General features: G+C 39.5%; 1 pseudogene; it reads left to right on the forward strand.

Moving 5' to 3' along the window:
- Positions 1–23,835: 23,835 nt before the first annotated feature.
- Positions 23,836–23,930, forward strand: LOC123325805 (annotated as a pseudogene).
- Positions 23,931–25,794: the final 1,864 nt, after the last annotated feature.

A 25,794-nucleotide genomic window follows, 5' to 3' on the forward strand; every position in this document is an offset into this window, starting at 1 on the left:
GCAAAGAAATTCTGATACATGATGCAAGTGGATGCATCCTGAAGACATTATGTCAAATAAAGTATCAAAAAATGACCAATACTGCATTATTCCACTTCTATGAGGTCTAAAGTAGTTAAAATCATGAAAGGAGAGGCAAAATAGTAGTTCTGAAGGATTAGAGGAATGGAGTGAGAGTTATTATTTAATGAGTACAAATATTCAGTTTTTCAAGATGACAAGAATTTTAGAAATGAAAGGTGGTGCTTATTGAAAAACAATATAAATGTATTTCATGACACTGAACTGTACACTCAAAAAATCTAAATGCTCAAATGGTAAAAATGAATGTGAAAATGGTAAAATTTTGGGGTGCCTGAGTGGCTCAGTTGTTAAGCATCTGCCTTCAGCTCAGGTCATGATCCCAGGGTTCTGGGATCGAGCCCCACATCGGGCTCCCTGCTCAGCGGGAAGCCTGCTTCTCCCTCTCCCACTCCCCCTGCTTGTGTTCCTCTCTCGCTGTCTCTCTCTCTGTCAAAAAAATAAAATCTTTTTTTAAATGTTAAAATTTTATAATTAAAAAAATTTGAGGAGATACTTAAGATTTCTACTCTACAAATCTGCCTTCCAAACAAATATATAAGAGGGTGTTAAAATGCAAAATCAATTATCAACCATCCATTACCATCCAATTTTAAGGCCCTGGGGAAATGGAGTTAGAGGTGGAAGGAGGAAAATGGAGAGAATGAGGATTTTGGAGTGAGGAACATTGATCAAAAAGGAGGGCTCAGAAGTGTGCAAACTGAGCCACATTTGGCAAAAAATGCCTTTGAAGGAGTGTTGAAATCAAGGGCACGAACAGACAAAGGGGAAAATTCACACTTTGCTCCTTCACAGTGTCCCCTTAGAGCCCCTATTTATGATCATTTGCAGATAAGACTGGTGGGAAGGAGGTAAACCTCCTGAATGCAAACTGAGTACCTCTATGCTGGAGGTGTTAATAAGATGGAATGAACACAGAGCAGGCCCCTTAGAAACTAAATGCGAGTACAGATGACTCACAGCAAACAAACCTAATTACACTAAACACTACACACAGCACTCAGTCCGTCACCCATACATTATCCCATCCTGCGGGCTACCACCATCACATACCGGGGGGCAACAACAGTGAGCTTCTGTAAGCAACTAGTGAGCATGTGCAGAAAGCAGCCCCCCTCTGCCAGATTGGGAGAAATAACACAAATTCAGTCAGCACCATCCTAGAGAAAGCAAACAAAAAGGAGACTGTCAGCAGTCTGGCTACAGGATCAAGGGAAGGCCTTAAAGTTTGTCCTATCTTTTCCCAGGCAGTAGGAAACAAATACACCAAGCATGGTGAAGGTTTAAACCTGAATGTGTCTGGATCTGAGCTATGTACTCACTGCACATTCTAGATAAAACATTTGTTTTCTTCTACTGCATCAATTCTCACCTAAGTATGATCAAGCATTCAAACCTGTAGGAACAGCACTCTCTCTCTCTCACTTTTAACTTGACTTAGGAAGAAATAAACTAAATAATAGAGAAGCATGCTTCCTTCTGACTCCATCATCAGGCCTGGAGGAAATGGACCAATCAAGAGTCGCCTTCCTTCTACTGCAGAGGAGCTGTATAAGGAGGGAAAGAATCAAGCCCATTGAGGTGTTGGGCGACAGTACTAACCTCCTTTGTTCTAAGTGATAAACTGAATTTAATCTGATGCGTTTCCCAATAAGAAAAAGTAGTTGGCAAATAACTCATAACCATAACTCAGCCAAGAGAAACCACTCTCACCATGACAATGGCCAATTATATCCATCATTAGTTAGGAAGACATCAAGGGACTTGAAAGGAGTCTACGCTTGAGCAGAGGTGGGAGAATGATAGAATTAAATATTTACACAACTTCTTTCGCTCCATTGATGTCTCTACAACACTAGAGATAAAGGTTTTTTTAAATACTTATTTTTTATTATGTTCAGTTAGCCAGCACGTAGTACATCATAAGTTTTTGTTGAGAAATAAATTTTTAAAGAGAAGGTTGTGGTTGGTAATGTTTAATTCAGTGAAATGTGAACATGTGGCAGGGAGGCTGGTAGCACGTCATCTCTACATTAGTCAGTAGTCCAAATGTCTTCCTGCAATCTACTAGAAATAGTAAGGTGGCTCATACATGCATATAAAAGTTTTCCCATATATCTCAGAAAGAAAGGTTTTCATTATAATCATAACAAAAAATTACAAGCCCTGCAAATAATTGAATTACCTTCAAACAACAGAGCTTTATTAAGAGAGACATATAAACGGAATGAAAGAGTATGTTCTAAAACAATCAAATAATCAGATACACATATTAAGGTCTTTCGTTTTTCACAAATCAATTTATAAACTTAATTCAAACACAAAGCTTAAATTAAAACTCTAAGTGGCAGAATTGACCTTTCCTTCTTTCTTTACCAAACATCTACTGATAATCAATTATGTGAAAAAATTTGTGCTAGGTACTGTAAATATAGCAGTGAATGGGATGCAGAATTCTGTCTCCTATGTTGTATGAAAGAGTCATTGCAAATAGATATTTACAAATTTTGTAAACAAGAATAGATTTCTGAGTTTTATCTGAAGCTCACATTGTCAAATCACTCTCTACCTTAATTTCCCTCAAACACACAAATAGTACATACCGCCCTAGGCTTTAAAGGAAAACCCATGATACACTTTCTGAACAAGAAAAGGATCAAAGTACATAGAAATGTCTGTCAAATTATGCCCCATTTATGAAGGAAGAAAATTAATATGAAAATATAATTAATTAAATACCTCACAAAGGTATTATAATGCACTAATTAAATGAAAACTTAAAAATGAAATTAAAACAATGCTGAAGTTTGACGCAAAGAATTGATGAAGTGGGGAATACTCAAATTGAAATCCATAAAGTGAAAAATTCATGAATCTGATTATAATAAAAATATTTAGAAACCAAAAGAATATTAGCAACATTATATATTATAGAATTATCACTTTCATATTTGTACTTTCCATATTTCTATATTTGGCATGTAATATTTTAGATCACAAAAATTAAAAATGCTACTTTTGAAACACAACATTTAAGTGCCCATCCATAAAAAGGACTGTATATTGGTACTAAGGGGTTATTTATAGGACAGGAGTCTCAATGGCAAATGTAGAGTTCTTTAAGACCTTAACTTCAAAATAAAACATTATTAGCTCCATTCAGGAATCCATTAAACAACAGTCATCCAACAAAATGTTCTAACCCTGTCTGGGTCATCTCCATCCTAATAGTCTTATTATATGCCTTTAACGTCTAACACGTTAGCTTCCACTTGCAGACAAACAACAGCACAAAAGCTATACTTGAAGTTCTGTGTCAGAGGACAAGGGGCTGCCCCAGACCCAGGTTTGAGTGCAGGCAGCAGGTGCCTGGGAAGCAATGTGTGCTTGCTGCGCAGAAGTACACAGCTGAGTCTTCAGGTTGGGTGTCTTTGATATGCAGGGAGAGATGTTTGGCCTTCTTATTCAAAAAAACAGTGAGTCTTTGGTCGTCTGTTTTGGCCATGCTTGAACGAATGTCTATAAGGAGCTGGAGACCTTTTCCAAACTCTTGCTTATACCAAGGGAAGTACTCTGAAAGACTGTCTGAATAACTGCAGTTGATAACAGAGCTGCTTCCCTGCTGGACACTCAGGGTAGAAGGATGCTGCTCCACCTTCTCTCCTTGGCTGAACCCTGTGCAGAAAGAAAAGGTCAGAGGAAGGAGAAGAGTTTCCAGGTTATTCTGCTTCAGAATTCTCTTCTTCTACACTAACTGAAGGAAACCTGAGTAAAGCCAGTCTTGACTTCTGGAGAATATCCACTAATACACTGTTTCCCGTACTTTCTCAACTCACAGTTCAGCTGCAGCCACGAGAATATGATTAAAGCTCCCGTGGATGTCTTCATGGTTCCTCCCAATTAAGATCAGCTTCAGAATTGCAGCCTCCAGCCAGCTCAGCTCCTCCTCTTGTCAGGCCATCCCTTCTTTCCTCTAACAGAGTACTTTCCCACATTGTCTACCAGCCAATAAGAAAAAGACCCTGCCTCTGCCGTAGCCAATCAGATGCACTAAAATGAACCCTCCACGTGTTCTGCATCAGCACAGGTGCACTGCCATCTTGTGGTCACATCTCTACTGAACTCACTGGGGAAATGCTCTTCTCTTAGCCGGTGCCTCTGAGGGACTCACATGCATCAAGGCTGCAATAGTCAAGCAAATTATATCTTAGATCAGGGATGAAGTGCACAGTGAGAATGTGGAGATCAAGAATTATACCTCTGCACATTACTGAGTCACTTTTAATTTGGAAAGAGGTTGATGCTACTGCTATTTATTCAGTGATGGCCCTGGGGTACATGTTTAAAGTCAGGAAGGATTCAAGATTCAGTCTCATCTCTTATACAAAGAAAATAGAAAACCTTCCCTTTCTGCTAAATCTACTGTCCTTATTTGTCTGTTGTGGAGAAAAACTATTTGTACAATGAACGTGGAAGCCAAATATTAGAGTAAGAGAGAAGATCATTTGATATTTCAAATGCCTCTTTTCTCATACTCTGCTCCTCTTCTGGTCTTGCTAATGACCTTGCAATTCCCAGAGAGTTGACTGTACCAACAGTCAAAATGTTTAATCTTCCCTCAAATAAGATGACTATGACAAAAGTAAAAGATCAAATCTCAATGATAAGGGAGCAGGAGAGTAACTTAAATCAGTTATTACTATTTCAACTATAGGAAACTTTTTGACCCAAGGTTTGAATAATTTGCATAGAGAAATGAGACATGATTTAAGAAATCTATTTGAATGCTGCGTGTCTTATATAATGCAACATATTGAAAGACACAGTAGAAATTCTAAGGAACATCAAGATGCAAACTCAGAAAATATAACCTTATGTAACTTTATACTTGAAGTGATTACATTTTTCTCCAATCAAAATAGATGACATGTCCTCCAATGCAATTACTGACCCATAGCCTCAGGAGAATTTCCTCTAAAGTGTTCGCCATCTATCCTGTCATGCTTCCCACTTCCTGACCAACACTAATTCACATTCCATACTCCATCATATTTTACCTAAACACCACTACAGTGTTCTTTCCCCAAGACTCATTGATAAAGTTCTCCAGTCCTTGAGTTTCCAGAATTATCTCTCTCTGCCAAAACCCCTTTCTCATTTACATTACTTTCTGGAAATTTCTGATGTCCCCTGTGAGAATGAATCCAGGGAAACATAAATATTGTGTGCTCCAGGAAAGGACCAACAGGAAACTGGCCCTAAAGAACTGATCAGGAGAAATGCTCTCTGGGAAACCAAGACTACTTCATTTCCAAAAGTGGAAGCCTCTTTCCTGTGATCGTACTCATGGATCCTCTGAAATGACCAAGAATAAAATTCATCTTCCTTCTATCTCTCCCATCCTGAAAGATTTAAAGACAGCTATGGTGAAGAATATCAATTAAATATATTAATATATGTGTATATATGAAATATGTTTTTAATGTATGGAAAATTTCTTGATTCGGAGAATCTTCCATTCTTTCATCCATTCCCCATAAAATAAGAATTTTCAAACTCTTCTTTGGGCAAATTTCCCTCTTCTCAGAGATAGATATTTAGGTCAATTTTTAAACTACTTCATAGTTTTGCATTTTCCAGAATATCATAGAATCAGAATCATATCATATGTACCCTTTTCAGATTGGCTGCTTTCACTTAGTAAAATGCATATAAGTTTTCCCTATCTCTTCATGACTTGATACTTCATAGATGTACCACCATTTATTTATTCCTGCACCTATTGAAGGACCTACAGCTTACTTCCAAGTTTTGGCAATTATGAATAAAACTGCTATAAAACACCTGCGTACAGGTGTGTGTGTGGACATAAGTTTTCAAACCCTTTGGGTAAATACTCATGAAGGCCATTGCTGGATCATACCATAAGGGTATGTTTAGTTGTGTAAGAAACTGCCAAACGGCTTTATTGAAATGTCCGTGTATACACTTTCATTTTGTAGCAATTTCCTGACAAAATTTATTACATTCCTTTGCTGCCTGTCAAAGCCCCAGCTAGTCCAAAGCAGGCGCAGGTCCCACAGGTGGCCCTGCCAACTGCTCAGCTCGCAGCTGTGACCCAGAGCCTGAGCCTGCATGTGTTCCCGCCTGTGTCCTGCTGCCCCGCGTATCTCTCTGCTCAGGCACTTGCTCCTCCCAACTATGGGACTCACTTATATAAGACAAGTACAAAGATAACGTTAATATTAATTTCAAGACAGTGATGTCACAGCATTAAACCAAGGGCAGGGTTCCTTGGGAGAGCAGGGGGCTGTGTAACTGCATGGGTCACATGCTCACGAAGCTGGCTCTGCTCCCAGCTTCAGGGAGTCTGTGCATTTAGCTCCTGAATTTTCAGGGGCTCAGTCTTCCCTATTAACGCCCTTTCATCAAAATAAAAACCAGAGCAGGCTGGAACTCAGTGTGTGCAGGAATCTTCCACATGCAAGTTTCAACTTTGGGTTTGGGGTCAGCAGTCTTTGTCTCTGGCTACAGCAGAGATGGGGATCTTCTAGGGTAGTCCTGGAAGTTTTCTGCTCCCTTTCCCAAACTGGGCATGATGTTACAAAATCATGAGTAATAGATTCATTCAAAATGCAAGGAAGAGCAATGGATTTTCATGGAACAGAATGAAAATTTCCATGAACTCTTCCACACAAGGTGCTATTTAGAAATGACTGAAATGGATACTTTTCTCAGTGATATATGTCAACACATTGTACAAATTGATCAATAGAAATCATTTAGATTTTGTGATTTTATAGGGTCTTCTGTATCAGGTACTCACACGGTAAGCTCTTATGTCACCTCAGATTCACTAATTTAGGAATAATGAGCTCCGCCAAGTCACTTATGCTCTAAAATCCTTCCTTTATTCATGCATAAAATAAAAGCACTTATTTGCAGGATGTTATCTTACTGAAATAGAAAATAAATGTTATAAGATGAGTGCCTAAACTTCAATAAAATTATTTTATTATATTTGTATTTCCAGGAGTGGAAAAGGTGATTACAGACTTTAAAAAATATTATGTTCTCTTTACATTTCTTTGAACAAGAGCCACCTATAGGTAACTAAAAAATTTAGTAATCTCTTTCTGTTTGTTGACCACCATTGAATTTTTCGAGCATTTTCCATTTGGTTATTTACATATAATTTATATGCTAGTTGCTAGGGGATCTGGTTTCCCAGGGTATTGGATATGGGCGTCTCTGTCTTTTGCCCCAGTGGCTTCTTCGTAGAGCTTTTTACCAGAAAAGGACTTTCTGGGAAGAAAAGGGGCAAGAAAAGCAAGTAAAATGAAAGCCCTGATGGGTCTAATTTTAGGAGGGGAAAAAAGTGCTGTAACATAAATCTGAAAGTCTGAAAATGTGCAAAGGCTGCTTTGGGGGCAAATGCCCGCCCCAGGGAAGGCTGGGGTGCAGGCCCAGCTGCAGTTTGGGTGCAGGCTGCAGATCACCAGGGAGCACTGTGCCTGCACCGCACACAGGTAGGTGGCTGAGTCTTCCAGTTGGGAGTCTGTGAGGTGGAGGGTGCTGGACTGTTCCTTAGCATTCACTGTGCAGTTTAGCCTTCCACTCTGCTTCATCCCCGAAACTATGTAAAACAGCCGAGTGAGGCCACCGCCTCCGAAATTCTGTTGGAACCACTGCACACTGTCTGGAGTGCTAGAAAAATTGCACTTCAGAGTAGAGCTGGCTCCCTCCTGGAGGCTCAGGGCTGAAGGGCTCTGCTCCACCTTCATCGCTCTCACCGCTGCGTGGGACGAGAAGAACATACACAAATGATATCTCCGGGGAGTCACTGATGCAGTTTTAAAACACGTAAAAATTCCCACAACACACCCTTGAGGATGTAAGAACATCTAAGAGCTCAGTGTCAGCTTCCCCCACCACTATGGGCTATGGACCACTCCCCAACACCCATCTGGAACGCCCCCACTCACAGCAAACTTGAACGCACAGGAGCCCCAACAGAGCTCGCCAGTGTCTCCTCATGATTCCTTGTCTAGCTAATGAGGTGCCTTCACCCCTACTCTGCAGAGAGTAGAGTCTTGGATCTAGAGAAACTGTGTTCTTACAACCAATCCATTCCACCAGAATCACTGAGCACCAATCACACCTCAGCCCTGTCATTCACAGAACTCGAGACTCCAACCACAGTGGCTCAGGACACTGCACAGTAATCTCTCCAAAACTGTGCTTGCCAACAGTGCAGAGAGACAGGGTCATAATTTCCAATATAGGAAGATATAAGGGTTTTTTTTTTCTTAAAACACTTTATGTAAGAAATTTGTGGGTTAGTGTGTGAGAAAAGATGAGTGATGTTTCTAGAAGAGTCAGTGATGAAAGGGGGTTACACAGAATCTTGAAGCATTATAGCGAAGAGTGACTCCATTCCCCAAATTGCATATTTTGACAGACAATGTGAGAATTCAGTTATGTAAAAATACTGATAAAGGAAAACTATCTGATAGCATGCATTGTGTACTGCAGAAGTAAATTCAATTTCTTGAAATCAGGAGAGTTTTAGAAACCAAGACAGACAGTCACCGTCTGCATAGAAAATGATTCTAACCAGAATTTGGTTGGTGAAAAATAGAATGTCTGCATAACATCCCCTCTGATTTAATATCCACCTCTCCACTTCTCCTGTGCAACTGGTGGACACCCTGCTTACCCACACCTGAGTCTGTCCAGGCCACACATTGCTGGTCACAGTCAATATTGTCCTCTCCCTATCCTTCTCTTTTTCTTCCTTATTTCTTCTTCTCTTCTTCTTCTCTTCATTCTTGTTCCTTCCACTGTCAGCACAGATACATGAAAAGGTAGGATATCTGGGGTATTGAAATAGTTTCAAGGCCAGTAAGTTTAAGCAATTTTATTCGTAACAAATGACAACAAGTAATGGGATGTTTTCTGTTGAGTTTCCATGGTCACAATGCCCAGAAATAATCCTATCCTTGTATCTGCAAAGAATTATCTGCATAATGGATTTCTAGAGACATGGCCTCCAGGTGTCTGAAGTTGATATGCAATGGCAGAACTGAAAACCTGAGATCAACTTTACAACTTTACACAAACTCTGTCCCTCCCTCTCCCACCCTCCAGTTACCACAGATAGTTGAAAACACATTGGCAAAGATTTTTTCCTTCAAACCTCCTAACGTCCCTTATGTTCTTATAAGATTATCTTAAAGTTGTTATCAAGGGATATTTTTTTAGAGGCTAGATTCTAGGAATTTATAATTTATTTATTTTTTTATTATGTTCAATTAGCAAACATATAATACATTATTAGTTTTTGAGGTAGGACTTCATAGTTTATGATTATAATGGGACTGGCTCACATGATTTCTCTTCTCTTTTTGACTGTTCAACCCTGGACCATCAGAAAGTCTTTGTTTCTGGTAAAGCTTAGAGTGCCCCCTAGAGGAATGAAGCTGTCAGCAAAGACCACTTCAGACCAAGCAACTCAGCAGAGACATACCTCCAACCCCATTCATTCCAAGCTTCCTGATGAAGGAAATGGAGATGGCCAGAAATGAAGATACCTGCTTAGACTGAATGGAGATGACAAGTGAACCAAATCCTACTTTTAAAATGGAATTGCATGGAAATTAATATCAGAAAATAATTTGGAAATCTCATCTTGCGCTATTTATTTGATTTCTTTACCTGAGTTCAAAAGAAATCCATAAATATTCATTGAGCTTTTAGTTTCAATGTGGTAATTTACTAGATGTTCAGAATATATAAAAGTGTAATGGAATATTATTCAGCCATAAAAAAGAATGAAATGTTGCCATTTGCTATGACATGGATGGAGCTATAGAGTATAATGTTGAGGGAAATAAGTTAGTCAGAGAAAGACAAATACCATGTAATTTTACTCATATAGAATTTAAAAAACAAACCAAACAAGCAAAGAGAAAAAATAAGACAGAGATAAATCAAGAAACAGACAATTAAAGAGAACAAACTGATGGTTACCAGAAGGGAGAGGTTTGGGGGATGGATTCATTGGTGAGGAGTGAAGGAGTGACCTTGTCCTGAAGAACACTGGGTGTTCTGTGGAACAGGTGATCATTCTCTCCTTTCCTCTTTTTGGTGACAAGAATAGAGGAAAATATGGATAAACCTTTATGATGACTTTTATGATTCTTATTACTTTTAACAATAGGAGAAATTTGTGAATACGTGAATTATTAACATAATGAAACATTACCTGTAGAGTAAAATCCCTTTGACTATCACTCCCAATTCTGACCCTTTTGTCACTTATTACTCTAATTCTTTCTTCAGCCTGGCAATTTGGAGTTGATGTTTCCAGATGTTTTACTAGATTTGAATCAACAGAAAATATATAGTATTTTATTTATAATTTATTACAATACAAATATACATAGTGGCTCTACCTTTCTGCACCTTGATTTATAATCTCCATAGTAAATCTTGTAGGTCTTACTCTATTAACCCATATACATCCCTTGTTCCACTACATTCCATACTGTGGATATACTTCCATTTATACATCCTTTCCTCTATTGACTAAAGGCTAAGATTTATTTTATCTATGAAATACTGCACTACAATAAACCTTATTAAGCATTCCTCACATGAGCACATGTTTTTCTAGGAATAGAGACTAGGAAGAAATGAAGGAATAAGCCATGAAGCTAGCAGGTGAGGAAAGTCAGGGACAAAGGGTCTGAAGAAGAATGAAGAGAATTCATGTTCTGATTATTGTGTTGGAAGGTTTTCATTTTCTATTTTTTTTCTTAAAGTGCATTGCAATGGTAGTTTATCAGCTCATTTGATATACTCTTTCTGAAATTCTGTCCTGATAAAGAGATAGTGTATAGTTTGCTCCATTCAGCCATTGAGGTTTTCTAAATATAGTAAATCGGCAAAAGCACACCCAAGGAGAAGCCTGGGTATATACAAGGGAAAAAAAATCTCAGAACGAAATTAGACATAGAAAAAATGTACACATTTGCACACATACACACACACACAATTTGAGGATCCTGTCAATAAAACAGAAAGACACTTTATTTTTCCCAAGTCAACAGAGAAAAAGAGAAAATTCTATCAGTGCAATGGAAGAGAAAAGAAAGGAAAGAAGTGGAAGCATATGGAGCAATACCAAAATATTAGTAATAGGTTCAAACATAGCAGTAATCAAACATAGATAAAAAAAATTATTGAATTGAATCAAAATTTAAAACTATTGCTCCATATTGCTTAAGAGACAAACCTAAAAGGAGACAACCAAGAAACATGAGCAGATAGGATGGTATTTTCCTGCTGCCCCAGTGTGCAAAGTCTAAAGCCCCCTCCTCACCTGCTAAACCCACCACACCCAAGGAGATATGTCAGTTCTGCAAAAAAAGAAGTCAAAAGGTGTCTAAGAGAACACCTAGCTAGCAAACTAGTTAACTCTTACAAAGGGAAGATCTAAGGGAAAAAAAAGACAGGAGCTAAAAAAAACAAATGAAACTAAAAAACTCAGCACAGCAAGGAAGACAATCAACAGTAACAAAAGTCATCCTACGGAGTGAGAGAAAATATTTGCAAACCACCTATGTGATAAGGGGTTAATATCCAAAATGTGTAAGAAATTCCTACAATAATAGTTTAAAAAAAAACTAATAAGCCAATCAAAAGGTATCTAAGGACTAGAATAGACATTTCTTGAAGAAGACATTCAAATGGCCAACAAGAATGTGAGCACTCAATGTCACTGATCATAAGGACAATGCAATCAAAGCCCCAGTGAGGGCGCCTGGGTGGCTCAGTCATTAAGCGGCTGCCTTCAGCTCAGGTCATGATCCCAGGGTCCTGGGATCAAGTCCCACATCAGGCTCCCTGCTCAGCGGGAAGCCTGCTTCTCCCTCTCCCACTCCCCCTGCTTGTGTTCCTGCTCTCACTGACTCTGTCAAATAAATAAATAAAATCTTTAAAAAAAAAAAAAGCCGCAGTGAAATACACTTCACACAATCATGCAATTCTATGAAAATGGACTATTCAATTAAGTATTTCAGTATTTAAAATGTTAGTATTACCCACAACATAAAGGTGGGAGAAAAAAACACATACTTTAAAATGTGTAATTTTTTAGTTCCTTTTTAATGATGACTATCTCAATGTATTTGCCAGTGCATTTACAATAACTTCTCTGGTATCATCCATACTTTGTACATTGAAAAAAAAATTGACAACTATTATCAAAAACACAAAATGCAGGTGTTGTCGAGGATGAGAAGAGATTGGAACACTTGCACACTGTTGGTGGGAATGCACAATGCTGCAACCATGGAAAACAGTATAGCGGTTCTTCAAAAAGTATAAAATAGAACTACCATATGATCCAAAAATCCCACTTCTGACTACATATCAAAAAGAATTGAAATCAGGATCTGGAAGAGATATTAAGCACTCCTATGCTCACTGCAGCACTGTTCACAACAGTCAAGACGGGGAAACAACTTGAATGTCCAACAACAGATGTATGGATAAAGAAAGTGTGCTATATACATAAGTGGAGTACTACTCAACCTTAAAAAGCAAAAAAAAAAAAAAGGAAATCCTGCAATATGCAACCACATGGATGAAGCTTGAGGACATGATGCTAACTGAAATAAGCCAGTCACAGTAAAACAAATAATGCATGATTCCACTTAAATTGGCATCTAAAATAGTCAAATTCATAGAATCAAAGAGTGAATCAAAGAAGAAGTTCCCATAGGCTCTGGGGACGGGGTTATGGGGAGTTACTGATCCATGAGCAAGGTGAAAGAATAGACAATTGCTGTACAACATTGTACCCATAGCCAACAGTCATGTAGGGTACACTTAAAATTTTAAGAGTCTCTATCTCAAGGTAAGTGTTCTTTACATGATACAAATTAAATTTTAAAAAAATAAGATACCACAACATTAACCACCACCAAATGCTTGTGTCAAAACCTTAGAAATAGCCCAAGTCAATTCAATGAATTTCACCAAAGTGTTAATTGGTAAAAGTGTCATGCAGACACCCCAAAAAGACAGTTCATGAACTGGGAGCACTCAAACCAAAATACGGAATGAGGCTCAGGAGTATATTGTTAAGAAAACAACTTATATAGTGAGGAGACAGTGAGTGTCTATTCTTCACAGTGATTGGTTATAATATCAGAATTGCTGTAAATATTATCAGAAATTGGTCAGTGGGTACCTCACATCAAATTTGGGGAATACTTCAAGTTTCGCTTGTGATTTCCAGAGGCACAGCAAAAAAAAGGTGCAGGTCAAGTTGCTCTGGCAAAATAAACTAAATTAAGCTTTATTTGTAGGACTACATTGATTTTAAAAAGTGATCATTGCCCAGGGCATTTTCAAGGCTGCTCTGTTTAGTTTTTATTTTAACAAGGGCAAGAAGGTCCAGCAACAGGAAACCTCATTCATGGCTGATGGAAATGCACATGGTATAGCCACATTGGAACACAAGAGTAGGAGTTTCTTACAGAGCTAAGATTCCTACCATATGATCTAGCAATAACGATCTTTAGTGTTTACGCAAATGGCTGGAAAATTTCTGCCTACACAAAAACTTGCACAAAATAATTTATAGCAACTTTATTCATGATTGCAGAAACAAGAAAGCAACCAAGATGTCCTCAGTAGAAGAAAGGGTAAGTAAACTATGGTACTATGGTAGAGCCAGACAAGGGAATCTTACTCAGTGCTAAAAAGAAATGAGCTATCAAGCCACAGAAAGACATGGAAGAAACTTAACGTGCATGTTTCTTTTCTTTTCTTTTTTTTTTTAAGATTTTATTTATTTGACACAGAGAGAGAGTGAGCACAAGCAGGGAGAGCGGCAGGCAGAGGGAGAGGGAGAAGGAGACTCCCCACTGAACAGGGAGCCCGATGTGGGACTCGATCCCAGGACCCTGAGATCATGACCTGAGCCGAAGGCAGATGCTTAACCAACTGAGCCACCCAGGCGCCCCCTTAACATGCATATTTCTGAGTGAAAGAAGCTAATCTGAAAAGGCTGCGTTCAGTTTGATACCCACTATATGACATTCTGGAAACGGCAAAACTATGGAGATACTAAAAACATCAGTGGTTGTCAGGGGTTAGAGGGAGGAAGGGAAAAACTTCTTTAAGTAAAGAAAAGTCAAACTGGTGAGCAAAAACCAAAAAGTGTAGTGTTATACAAGATTTGGGGGAAGTTTTTTTATGTGCTTTTCTTAATTTCTCAGAGACCAACATCCAATCTTTGCTGGGTTTAGAAGTGATCATTGCTTCTCATAACAGGCCGTGTAGTGCATGGCTGTTCTGTACCTTAGAAATTTTCTCACTTGTTCCACATATTTTACTCTACCCCAATACCTTCAACACACACACACACACACACGTACACACCCACCAACACAGGCAACATCATTTTCCTCAATTATCCAAAAATATGTGGTGCTATTTTCCCTGATCCTTTCCGGAGGGCACGGCACACACTGAGGTGCTTCTACAATAGGTCCGGGTTTCTCCTTGTCTAGTCTTTCATGCAAGTATGTCTTTCTCCATATACAGCACGTTTTCTAAAATTGGTTGGCATCACTGTCTCCTGATAGCTTCTTTCCTCTTTCTCTTTCTGTTTGCAGCTTCCTGCTCTTTGTGATGTTTTTACTATCTTCTTAATAGAGTCTTAGGGAAATCAAGAAATAAATGTGTACTATTAATCTACCTTGGGTTTTGTTTTTAGAGATTCTATTTTTAAGTACTCTCAACACACAACACGGGGCTCAAACTTACAACCCCGAGATCCAGACTCCCAGCTCTACCCACAGAGCCAGACAGGCACCCCTAGTCTATCATGTTTATCCAAATATCTGAGAAAAATGCTTATTATATACCTGTTTGAATTATTTAAGTTGCATTTCGAGATGCATTTATATTTATAAAGGTTTGGGAAAAAATTTATATTTTAAATAAATTAAATAAAAGTTAATTTAAACCAAGAATATATAACTAATATATAAAGAAATGTATTAATGTTCTGATCATAGCACATTCATAAAATCTACTGATAAGGGGATAATATTTAAAGAAGATCACAAGACACCTGGGTGGCTTAGTCAGTTCAGCGACTGGCTCTTGATTTCCGCTCAGGTAAGATCTCAAGGTCCTGAGATCCAGTGCCGTGTCAGGCTTTGCACTCAATGAGGAGTCAGCTGGAGATTCTCTCTCCCTCGCCCTCTGCCCCTCCCTCGACTACCCACGCTCTCACTCTCTCTCACTCTCACTCTCACTCTCACTCTCACTCTAAAAAAAACAGTCCTTAAAAAATATTGAAAACAGGGGCGCCTAGGTAGCTCAGTCGTTGGGTGTCTGCCTTCGGCTCAGGTCATGATCCCAGGGTCCTGGGATCGAGCCCCGCGTCAGGCACCCTGCTCAGCGGGAAGCCTGCTTCTCCCTCTCCCACTCCCCCTGCTTGTGTTCCCTCTCTCTCTGTCTCTCTCTCTGTCAAATAAATAAATAAATAAAATCTTTTAAATAAATAAATAAATAAAAATAAAAATAATTTTACCCACCAGGGTGCCCTGAACGACTTCTGGGGAAGAACATTCACTGCAAGGATGAGCAAGAGACCACTTCATTAGTTTTGTTTGTTTGTTTGTTTTAAAGATTTATTTATTCATTTTGGAGAGAGAGAGATCCCAGGAACAGGGGGAGGGGAAGAAGGAGAGGGATAGAGAGAGAGTAGTTGACGCCCTGCCAAGTGCACAGGGAGCCTGATGCAGGGCGGGATCACAGGATCCTGAGGTCATGACCTGAGTTGAAATCAAGAGTCAGACACTTAAGTTACTGAGCCACCAAGGCGTCCCGATACCAATTCATTGTTGCTTTGTTTTGTCGTGAAATTATTTTCGCCCTCCCTGAGGAAAAATTGACATCAAACGGTTTCAATGTCATTAGGGAACAGCTGGGGTTGGGGGATGTTACTTCTGGTTCCTATGCTCTGATCATTGGTATGATTTTGTATCAAGCAGACACTGAGGGACAACCATAGACTGTGCTGGAACCAGAGTGGATCAGGCAGAGACGCTCAGCATCCAGGCCCCTGCTCTGCTCAGAGTTTGTGCTCAGCTCCCCCTGCAGTCCCCATCACTGTGTCACTCATGACACAGTAGTAAACAGCTGAATCTGACGCTTGCACTGAGCCTTTCTGCAAGTGGAAGGATTTGGAATCTCTGTCATAGGTGGCTTCAAATCCTTTCTTGTTTTTCTTCTTATCACTAAAGGCATTGAGTAGGAGCTGTAGACCCTCACCGGGATATTGGACATACCAGAAAAGAGTGACAGACCCTGTTGTTGAATAGGTACAATTTATAGTTAGGGAAGCCTCTTCTGAGAGGGTCACTGGGCCTTCCATCTGGGTCACTGAGTCTCCATGGGTTTGTCCTGAGGAAAAAGAAAACAGACCTTGTCACCTTGGGCATAAAGCTCTTGGATAAAATTACAGTTAAAGACTTTGCAGACACAATAGAAAAAAGAATCCGAACTTTAAGAGGCATTTTACTTACCAAACATTAAGAGTACCACAGTCACGAAGCCTGGAGAACACTTCATCTCTGGAGTGTCACCTAAATAATGTTCTTCAATCTTACCATGAAGAAACGTTGGAGTGACAGAGAAATGATCAGTGCAAGCCCACATTTCACACAGGAAATGTGATTGTGGTAGGAAGCTGCACCCCCTGGTGGACAGGGACTGAAATGCGTGCATGTTGGCCAGAGGCCTCCCAAAGTCAGCCATCTGTGTCATCCCTGACTTCGTGAGGCACATGTCAGTCTGCAGTGGCCCTTGGAACTCTGAACAACAGCAGTCCTCACCTCTCAGGTCTATTTGTTCTTAAGACACTACCTGATATGGAAGTTCTTTAACATAGCATCCCAGGGCATTTCTGTAGCTGGGAGGATAACAATCTTCTAAAGCATTTTACTGCAGTACTTCATATTCTCATGTATCCATTTAGACCAGCCTATAACCCACTGACTGCCAGAAAAGGGGATGGGGGTGAACACGGGGAAAGTAATAGGAAGTCAAGTGATTCCTGAGTGATTCCGTGTTTTTCAACATTGTATTCTGATATTCAGAAGAGTAAGTGTCGGGGCGCCTGGGTGGCTCAGTCGTTAAGCGTCTGCCTTCGGCTCAGGTCATGATCCCAGGGTCCTGGGATCGAGCCCCACATCGGGCTCCCTGCTCTGCGGGAAGCCTGCTTCTCCCTCTCCGACTCCCCCTGCTTGTGTTCCCTCTCTCGCTGTGTCTCTCTCTGTCAAATAAATAAATAAAATCTTTAAAAAAAAAAAAGAAGAGTAAGTGTCATTTTTTACATACTCACTAAATATTTGTTATTTAACAAAAATAATGAATGAATGGTCTACTTGAAATACAGTATTTCTGTGGTCCTAAAATAGTACCAATCATAAGGAATACTATCTTTTTAATAAAAGCTCTTCAGAAAAAAAAGGAACAGTATTTGACAGTCAGATATTTTGATAGTCAAATATTCTTAATTTTCAGAATCATTAAGAAGTGAATAATAACAATTATAGACAGAAGAATCATCACACATGAAGTTGTCAAATCCCTATAGAATGACCTGAGATTCTTATCTTATGTTCTCACTGTTTTGTTGACTACCACATAATGTGACTAGTGAATGTGAATCAGGCAACAAATATTAATGCTATACTCTTAACAGGTTTTAGCCTCAAGGATGTTTTCCATTACCATGCTTCGGTCACATTTTGTTGCCAAGATTTAAAAAAAAACTACCCCCCCCAAAGTAAGAAATCAGGATTATCAGGATAAAGTTCTGGAGAGGGACACTTCTGTAAAGCGCTGTAAGCATTTATATCTAGACACAGAGATGGAAGCTCAAGCTATTTCCTAAATTTTTTTTATTCTTATGTTAATCCCCATACATTACATCATGAGTTTTAGATGTAATGTTCCATGATTCATTGTTTGTGCATAACACCCAGTGCTCCATGCAGAATGTGCCCTCCTCAATACCCATCACCAGGCTAACCCATCCTCCCTAGCTCAAGCTATTTCCTGAAGGCCACTCTCTACAGATGCAGATCAAGGAGCTTCATGACTCCAGAGCCAACATGGGAACAGTTTCCCAGATGCAGAGGGAAGTAAGAAATTCAGGCTTGGATATTTCTTGGGTTCACGTGTCCCTTCCCTTCCCCTCCACCTTCCAAATCACATTGTCAGTCCTGCCACAGAACAATGCAAGAAAGGAATTTGAGACAAGCCCCTACAAACTTGTATTCAGATATACAGGGGAAATCCCAAAGAGGTTAGGATGATAATGGTTGAAAATAAACATGGGGCACCAGGGTGGCTCAGATGGTTGAGCTTGGGGCTCTTGGTTTTGACTGGGGTCATGATCTCAGGTTCTTGGGATGGAGCCCTGCATGGGCCTCTGCTCAAAAGTCTCTCCCTCTCCCTCTTCCTCCCCCCTCTGCCCCTGCGCTACTTGTGCTCGCACTCACTTGCTCTCTCTGTTTCTCTCTTACTCTCTATCACTCTATCATTCTCTCTAAAATGAATAAATAAATAAATAAATAAAATCTTTTTAAAAAAAGAAAATAAACGGCATAGCACATGGATGCAGAAAGTCATTATAACTTCAAAAAAAATACATTCAGGTCAATGAAAGCCTCCAGGAGAAATATTTTGCTCTTTGGGTCACACAGAGGACTTGCACGTCATTGATACTGCATAGTAAATATGGATACTTAATGGCTTTTATTAATGCATATTTTACATAAAAATAAACTGCACCAAATTAGACAATTCTATATAATTTGACATGTGCATATATTTGTGAAGCCCTCACCACCATCGAGATAATAAACATATGCATCACCCCAAAATTTCCTCATGTCTCTTTGCAACTCTTCTTTCAACCCTCATTCCTCTCATTTCCAGGGAACACTTCTGTCATGAATGAGTTTGCATAATTTATAATTTTGTATTATAGAATCATATGTACTCTTTTGTCTGGCTTCTTCTCAGCATAATTATTTGAGATTCTTCCACTGTCATAATTATTAAGACATTGTTTCTTTTTGTTGCTGAGTAGTATCCCATCATGTGGCTATAAAACAGTTTGTCTATTCACCTGTTGATGACCGTATCGATTAGTCCCAGTGGGGCTCTCAAAAATAAAGCTGCTATGAACATTTGCATATAAGATAATTTATAGACATATGCTTTCATTTCTCTTGGGTCTGTATCTGGGAGTAGAATGGCTGGATCATATGGTAGGTGTATATTTGACTTTCTTAAAACAATTTGTTCTAGTAGCTTTTTTTTTTTTTTTGTAGATTCCCTTGCCTTCTCTGCTTAGACAAATATGCTCTCTGTTAATAAAGATAAGTTCACTTCTACCTTTCCAAACTGTATGGCTTTTGTTTCTTCTACTTGCCTTATTACATTGGCTCAAACCTCTACTTCAATATTAAATACAACTAGCGAGAGCAAAAACTCTTCCCTTCTTTCCCAAACTAAGGAGAAAGCAATTAAGTTTTCACCATCAAGTATGACATTTGATGTAGACTCTTTTTTTTTTAAGATTCTATTTATTTATTTGACAGAGAGAGACACAGCAAGAGAGGGAACACAAGCAGGGGTAGTGGGAGAGGGAAAAGCAGGCTTCCCGCCGAGCAGGGAGCCCGATGTGGGCTCTGGGATCATGACCTGAGCTGAAGGCAGACGCTTAACAACTGAGCCACCCAGGTGCAGCAGATGTAGACTTTTTGTAAAGCCCTTTTTTAAAGTGAGGAAATTCCCTTCAATTCTATGTAATTTGCTGGGAGTTTTAATCAGGAATGGATCTGAATTTTGTCAAATGCGTTTCCTAGACCTATTAAGATTACCCTGCTAAATTGCTCATCCGCTACTTGTCAATCTCTCTGGGTATATTATTGATAAATTATCACAACAAAATACTAAAGAAGATATCACTCTCCCATTTTACCAATAATGAAACAAAGCTCAAAAGGATCAAAAAAGTTCATGGCAGAGCTAATAGTTTAGAACACAGAGCTGGATGATACCAAAAGCCTGTTCCCTCTTTCTGACACTATAGATTGTCAAATTTCAGAGAGACACTAGCAGGTAGCAAAGGACTTCTTCCTAAGCCTTTGAAATATTTTAAGAGTGTCTTTTACTGGTTCTTTCTTTATGCAAATGGAACTAATAAAGAAGAATTAAATAATTTCAAGTGTGGCCCTTCGACCAAAAAAGGAAAGAAAAGATATTATGATGGATACTCAAACTGCTATTCAGGGGCTGACCAGTGGGAGTGGCTTTACCATTCCATCCTGACCAACTATTCACACCTGAAATAAGCAATGCACTGTAGCAAAAGGGCCAAACTCTTCTAGGATTTTGTGATTCACCAATATATTGGAGCCCCTTTCATGATTAGTGATCAGTGTTTCTCCGTTCCTTGAAACTTGCTTGTGATAACGCAGTCTAGAGCATAGCTGTTCCAGTTAACCAGTATAAATGTGTCTAAATTTTTTTAATAGAATTACCTTATGACACAGCCTAGAGCATAGCTGTTCCAATTAACTAGTATAAATGTGTCTAATTTTTTTTTAAATAGAATTGCCTTGTGACCCAGCCATCCACTTCTGATATATACTCAAAAACGGAAAGAATTTGGATATTTGCCATAAATACTAAGATGTTTTTGAATTCCAGTTTCTACCAAAAGGTGGAAGCAACCCAAAAGTCCATCAACAGATAGACGTGGATAGACAAAATGGTATATGACGTATACTGGAATATTATTCAACCTTAAAAAGCAAAGAAATTCTGACACGTGATGCAAGTGGATGCATCCTGAGGACATTATGTCAAATGAAATTTCAAAAAATGACCAATATTGCATAATTCCACTTCTACGAGGACTAAAGAGGTTAAACTCAAGGAAGGGGAAAGCAGAATAGTAGCTAAAGGATTAGAGGAATGGAGTAAAGGAGAGTTATTGTTTAATGAGTACAAATACTCAGTTTTTCAGTTTTTCAAGATGAAAAGATTCTAGAAATGGAAGGTGGTGCTTACTGAACAACAATGTAAATGTATTACATAACACTGAATTGTGCACTCGAAAAATGTTCAAATGGTAAAAATGAATGTGAAAACGGTAAAATTTTATAATTAAAAAAATTTGAGGAGATACTTAAGATTTCTACTCTACAAATCTGCATTCCAAACAAATATAAGAAAGAGGGTGTTACAATGCAAGACCAATTATCAACCATCTATTACCATCTAATTTTAAGGCTCTGGGGCAATGGGGTTAGAGCTGGAAGGAGGAAAATGGAGAGAATGAGGATTTTTGGAGTGTGGAACATTGATCAAAAAGGAGGGCTTCGAAGTGTGCAAACTGAGTCACATGTTGGCAAAAAAATGCCTTTGAAAGAAGGTTGAAGTAAAGGGCAGAAACTGACAAAGGGGGAAATTCACAGTGTCCCCCTAGAGCTCCTAATTATGATCATTTGTGGATAAGACTGGTGGGAAGCAGGTAAACCTCTTGTATGCAAACTGAGCACAAGTATGCTAGTGGTATTAGTAAGATGGAATGAGAAAAACCACGCTATAGAGGAGGCCCCTTAGAAACTAAATGTAAGGGCGCCTGGGTGGCTCAATTGGTTAAGCGACTGCCTTCGGCTCAGGTCATGATCCTGGAGTCCCGGGATCGAGTCCTGCATCAGGCTCCCTGCTCAGCAGGCAGTCTGCTTCTCCCTCTGACCCTCCCCCCTCTCATGTGCTCTCTCTCATTCTCTCTCTCTCTCAAATAAATAAATAAAATCTTTAAAAAAAAAAGAAAGAAACTAAATGTAAGTACAATTGACTCACAGCAAACAAACCTAATTAAACTAAATCATTAAACGGTATAAAATGGCATGCTATAAAACAAAAAAAGGAAAACCACAGAGACATGTGAGGGTCTTCATAGACTAACAATGCCTGTAACATAATATATGCTCAATAAATATTTACTGAAAAAATTTATCTGAAAAATCCAGTAATTCACACACATTATTGCTGATTTTTGAGTCAAACGTTTCTAAACTTCCTTAGCCAATCCTTCTAGCTGAATCTAATTACAAAATGGCAAATTGTTTATTGTGGCTATTCTAGCCTTCCATAAACAATTTCAGCACAAATTTTCAGGGGCGAGGAAGTGTTTGATGCACGATAACTCTTACCCGGAGAGGTATTTTCTTAGGGTGAGGTTTTCCCTCTAGGCCTGGACCTGTGTTGCCATTAACACTAACCACTTCCTATCAGGGACAGCAATTCCCTGCCTTGGGCCCTACAGCAGGGAGATGCATCAGGAAGAGCCCTGGGGTTTGGGTACACCTCGCTCCATCACGCCTCCCACTGTGGGCTCCCTCAGTGCACAGAAATACACTGCGGAGTCCTCCAGCTCTGAAGCTGAGATGACAAGTTGGATGGATTTTCTTGTCTTCCGGAAATTCAGTGAGGAGCGACCTTCTGTGGCATTTTGCTGGCTGTAAGGATCCTGACGAATAAGGAAAATCATCACCCCCACTGCTGGGCTGCTTGTACCACAAAAGACCATGATTTGGGTCACTGGTGTTATATATGTGCATTCCAGAGTGACAGCCCCCTTCTCCTGCACTAACATTGCTGGTTGGGCTTGAGTTACCTTCTGGGCAATACTGGATCCTGAAGGAAAACAACATAGAATCAGAGACTTCAGGAATACATAATGTGGCACAAAGAACTTCTATTTTACACACTGTCATCCCACTTTCCCAAGGTATCCACAAGATCCTGCCTATCTCTCTTGACTTTAGGTCATAGAGGAGGCACATTCCCACAGGGACCATCCTTACTTAGCCACATGGAAGCCTTGACCACCTTGAGAAGGTTGGAGAGCAACACGTTTGAGTTCTCCCACTAGATGGAAAATGTCTTCTTCTTCTTCTTTAATTTCAGGGCTTGGCACTTTGAGGAGAGCCTGACAGGGTGAGGGAAGGATTGCTGGGTACCTGTTGCTGTGGCCCCAGAACAGGAAACGGGGGTTTCCTGGTGTAGCAAGTCGTGTGAGTCCTGTCATAATTCTCTATGTTCCAGCTGAGAGTCTCACTACTCCACATCCTTTGGATTAAGCACCTTTTTTAAAAATCTAAATTCAATTAGCTGGGGCTCCTGGGTGGCTCAGTTGTTAAGCATCTGCCTTCAGCTCAGGTCATGATCCCAGGGTCCTGGGATCGAGCCCCGCGTCGGGCTCCCTGCTCAGCAGGAAGCCTGCGTCTCCCTCTCCCACTCCCCTTGCTTGTGTTCCCTCTCTCGCTGTCTCTGTCTGTCAAATAAATAAATAAAATTTAAAAAAATAAATAAAATAAATTCAATTCAATTAGCCAACACATAGTATGTCACTAGTTTCAGACAGAGTGTTCAACAATTCATCAGTTGCGTACAGCACCCACTGGGTATTAAGCAACTTTAATTGAAAACATTACATCTGAAAATAAACATGAGTAAAATTTATATTGAAATGAGGATTGCGGATCGATGGTTTAGCTAACTGTGATATGTTCATTCATTGCATCTATGATAAAAGTGGGTGGATGGCACTTACTATAAATATGACAGGTGGGGCTCGCCTTGGCAGCACATATACTAAAATTAGAATGATACAGAGGCCCGTGTGCAAGAATGACATGCAAATTCCTGAAGCATTCCATAATTTCTAAAAACTGCTTATAATTAATTATGTAAACAACATAAAATGTAAGAATTATGAGAAAAAAAGGTGTAAGAGTCATGTTTGCTCACGCTATGTGATTTACCTAAAATAGAAATAAATCACGTTGTGATAAGAAGACGAAGTGTTTAGACTAATCACTGTAGCTCTTTCAATGTACCTATTGTTATGCCAGTGTTTCTCCTCACTACCCATGTCTGTTCAGATGCCTATCTTGGGGCCAAAAGCAGAAAATCTAATCACTCTTTGCTGAAGAGTTCAGGCTACAGCCCTCAGATCCTGTTACTGAGGTCTCTTTCTCACTGTTTCATTTCCACAGCTCAACTCTGTTCAGAAAGGCCAGAATTGACACCAGAGTTTGGTCATTAAGTTATCAGTCCTTTGAATTTATACTTTTCCTCTTGCCGTAGCTGAACCACAGTAAGCTTCCATGCTTCGTACGCTCAGTTCTGAGCACTGGAGGTGACCACTCGGTCTACTTATATCCTTCCTTCCGCCCCAATACCTTCAACACATGCACACACATGCACACCTGTGCACACACATGTGTGTACCAACGTGGGCAATGACATCTTCCTCAATTATCTGAAAGTATGTGGTGCTCCTTTTACCCGACCCTTTGTAGAGGGCACAGCACATGCTAAGGTGCTTCCACACTAGACCGGGGTTTCCCCTTATCTAGACTTACATGCAAGTTCGCCCCCATCCATATTCAGCCTATTTTCTAAAATTGGTTAGTGTCACTATCTGATGATAGCTTCTTTCCTGTTTCTCTTTCTGTTTATGGCTTTCTGCCCTTTGGGATGTCTTTACTAGAGTTCTAAAAGAGTATTAGAGGGGCTTGGGTGACTCATTCAGTTAAGCTTCTGAGTTCAGCTTAGATCATGATCTCCGTGTCCTAGGATCCAGCCTCCTGTTGGGCTCACTGCTCAGTGGGAAGTCTGCTTCTCCCTTCCCCTTCTTTTCTCTCTACTTGTGCTCACGCACTCTCTCCTTCAAATAAATAAATAAAATGTTTATTTAAAAAAGAGTATTAGAGAACTCAAGAGATAAACGTGTATTATTAATCTACCATGAGTTTGTTCTTCTTTAGAGATTCTAATTTTAAGTAATCTCTACCCAACATGGGCTCGAACTTACAACCCGGAGCACCAGAATTTCAGCTCAAACCACAGAGCCAGCCAGACACCCCTAGTCTACCGTGTTTATCCAAAAGTCTGAAAAAACTCTTATTATATACCCTTTGAATACTTTAAAGTATATATTCACATGCATTTATATTTACACAGGTTTGAAAATAAAATTTACATTTAAAACCAATTAAATAAAAAATTTAACCAAGATATAATAGGGAATGTATTAATATTCTGATCATAGCTCATTCATAAAATCTGCAGATAAGGAGACAATAATTAAAGAAGATTGCAACAGTATTGACAAAGTCTTGCACTGCAACACAGACATTGCTTTTCTATTATTTTTTGCACAACTTCACTGACTCCCATACATTCTCCAGTCCCATGATTTGTGGCTCTCTGTGAGAGGCTGCAAAATGGAAGTTAGAGAACTCTATAGGATTTCCCTCCCAGTGTCACATATCGATTTATATTGTTAGGAAACATCAGTGCAAGAGCATTTTCTCTCACCGTATTTCCTGGGCACGGAGAACGATCTCACTTGAGTTCCTACTGTCAGAAAGCCAACTGATCTATTTAACTGGCCAGGACATGAGCCACTTCCTCCATTCTGTTTCTGCCCACACCCCTTCATGTTGAATATCAGCCTGAGTCGCCACCTGATTTACTAGAAAAGAAAGCAGGGCAGAGGTCGCTGGCCTCTCTTTTCCTTGC

This window comes from Neomonachus schauinslandi, chromosome 9 (genome assembly GCF_002201575.2).
Source record: "Neomonachus schauinslandi chromosome 9, ASM220157v2, whole genome shotgun sequence".
Lineage (NCBI taxonomy): Eukaryota > Metazoa > Chordata > Mammalia > Carnivora > Phocidae > Neomonachus > Neomonachus schauinslandi.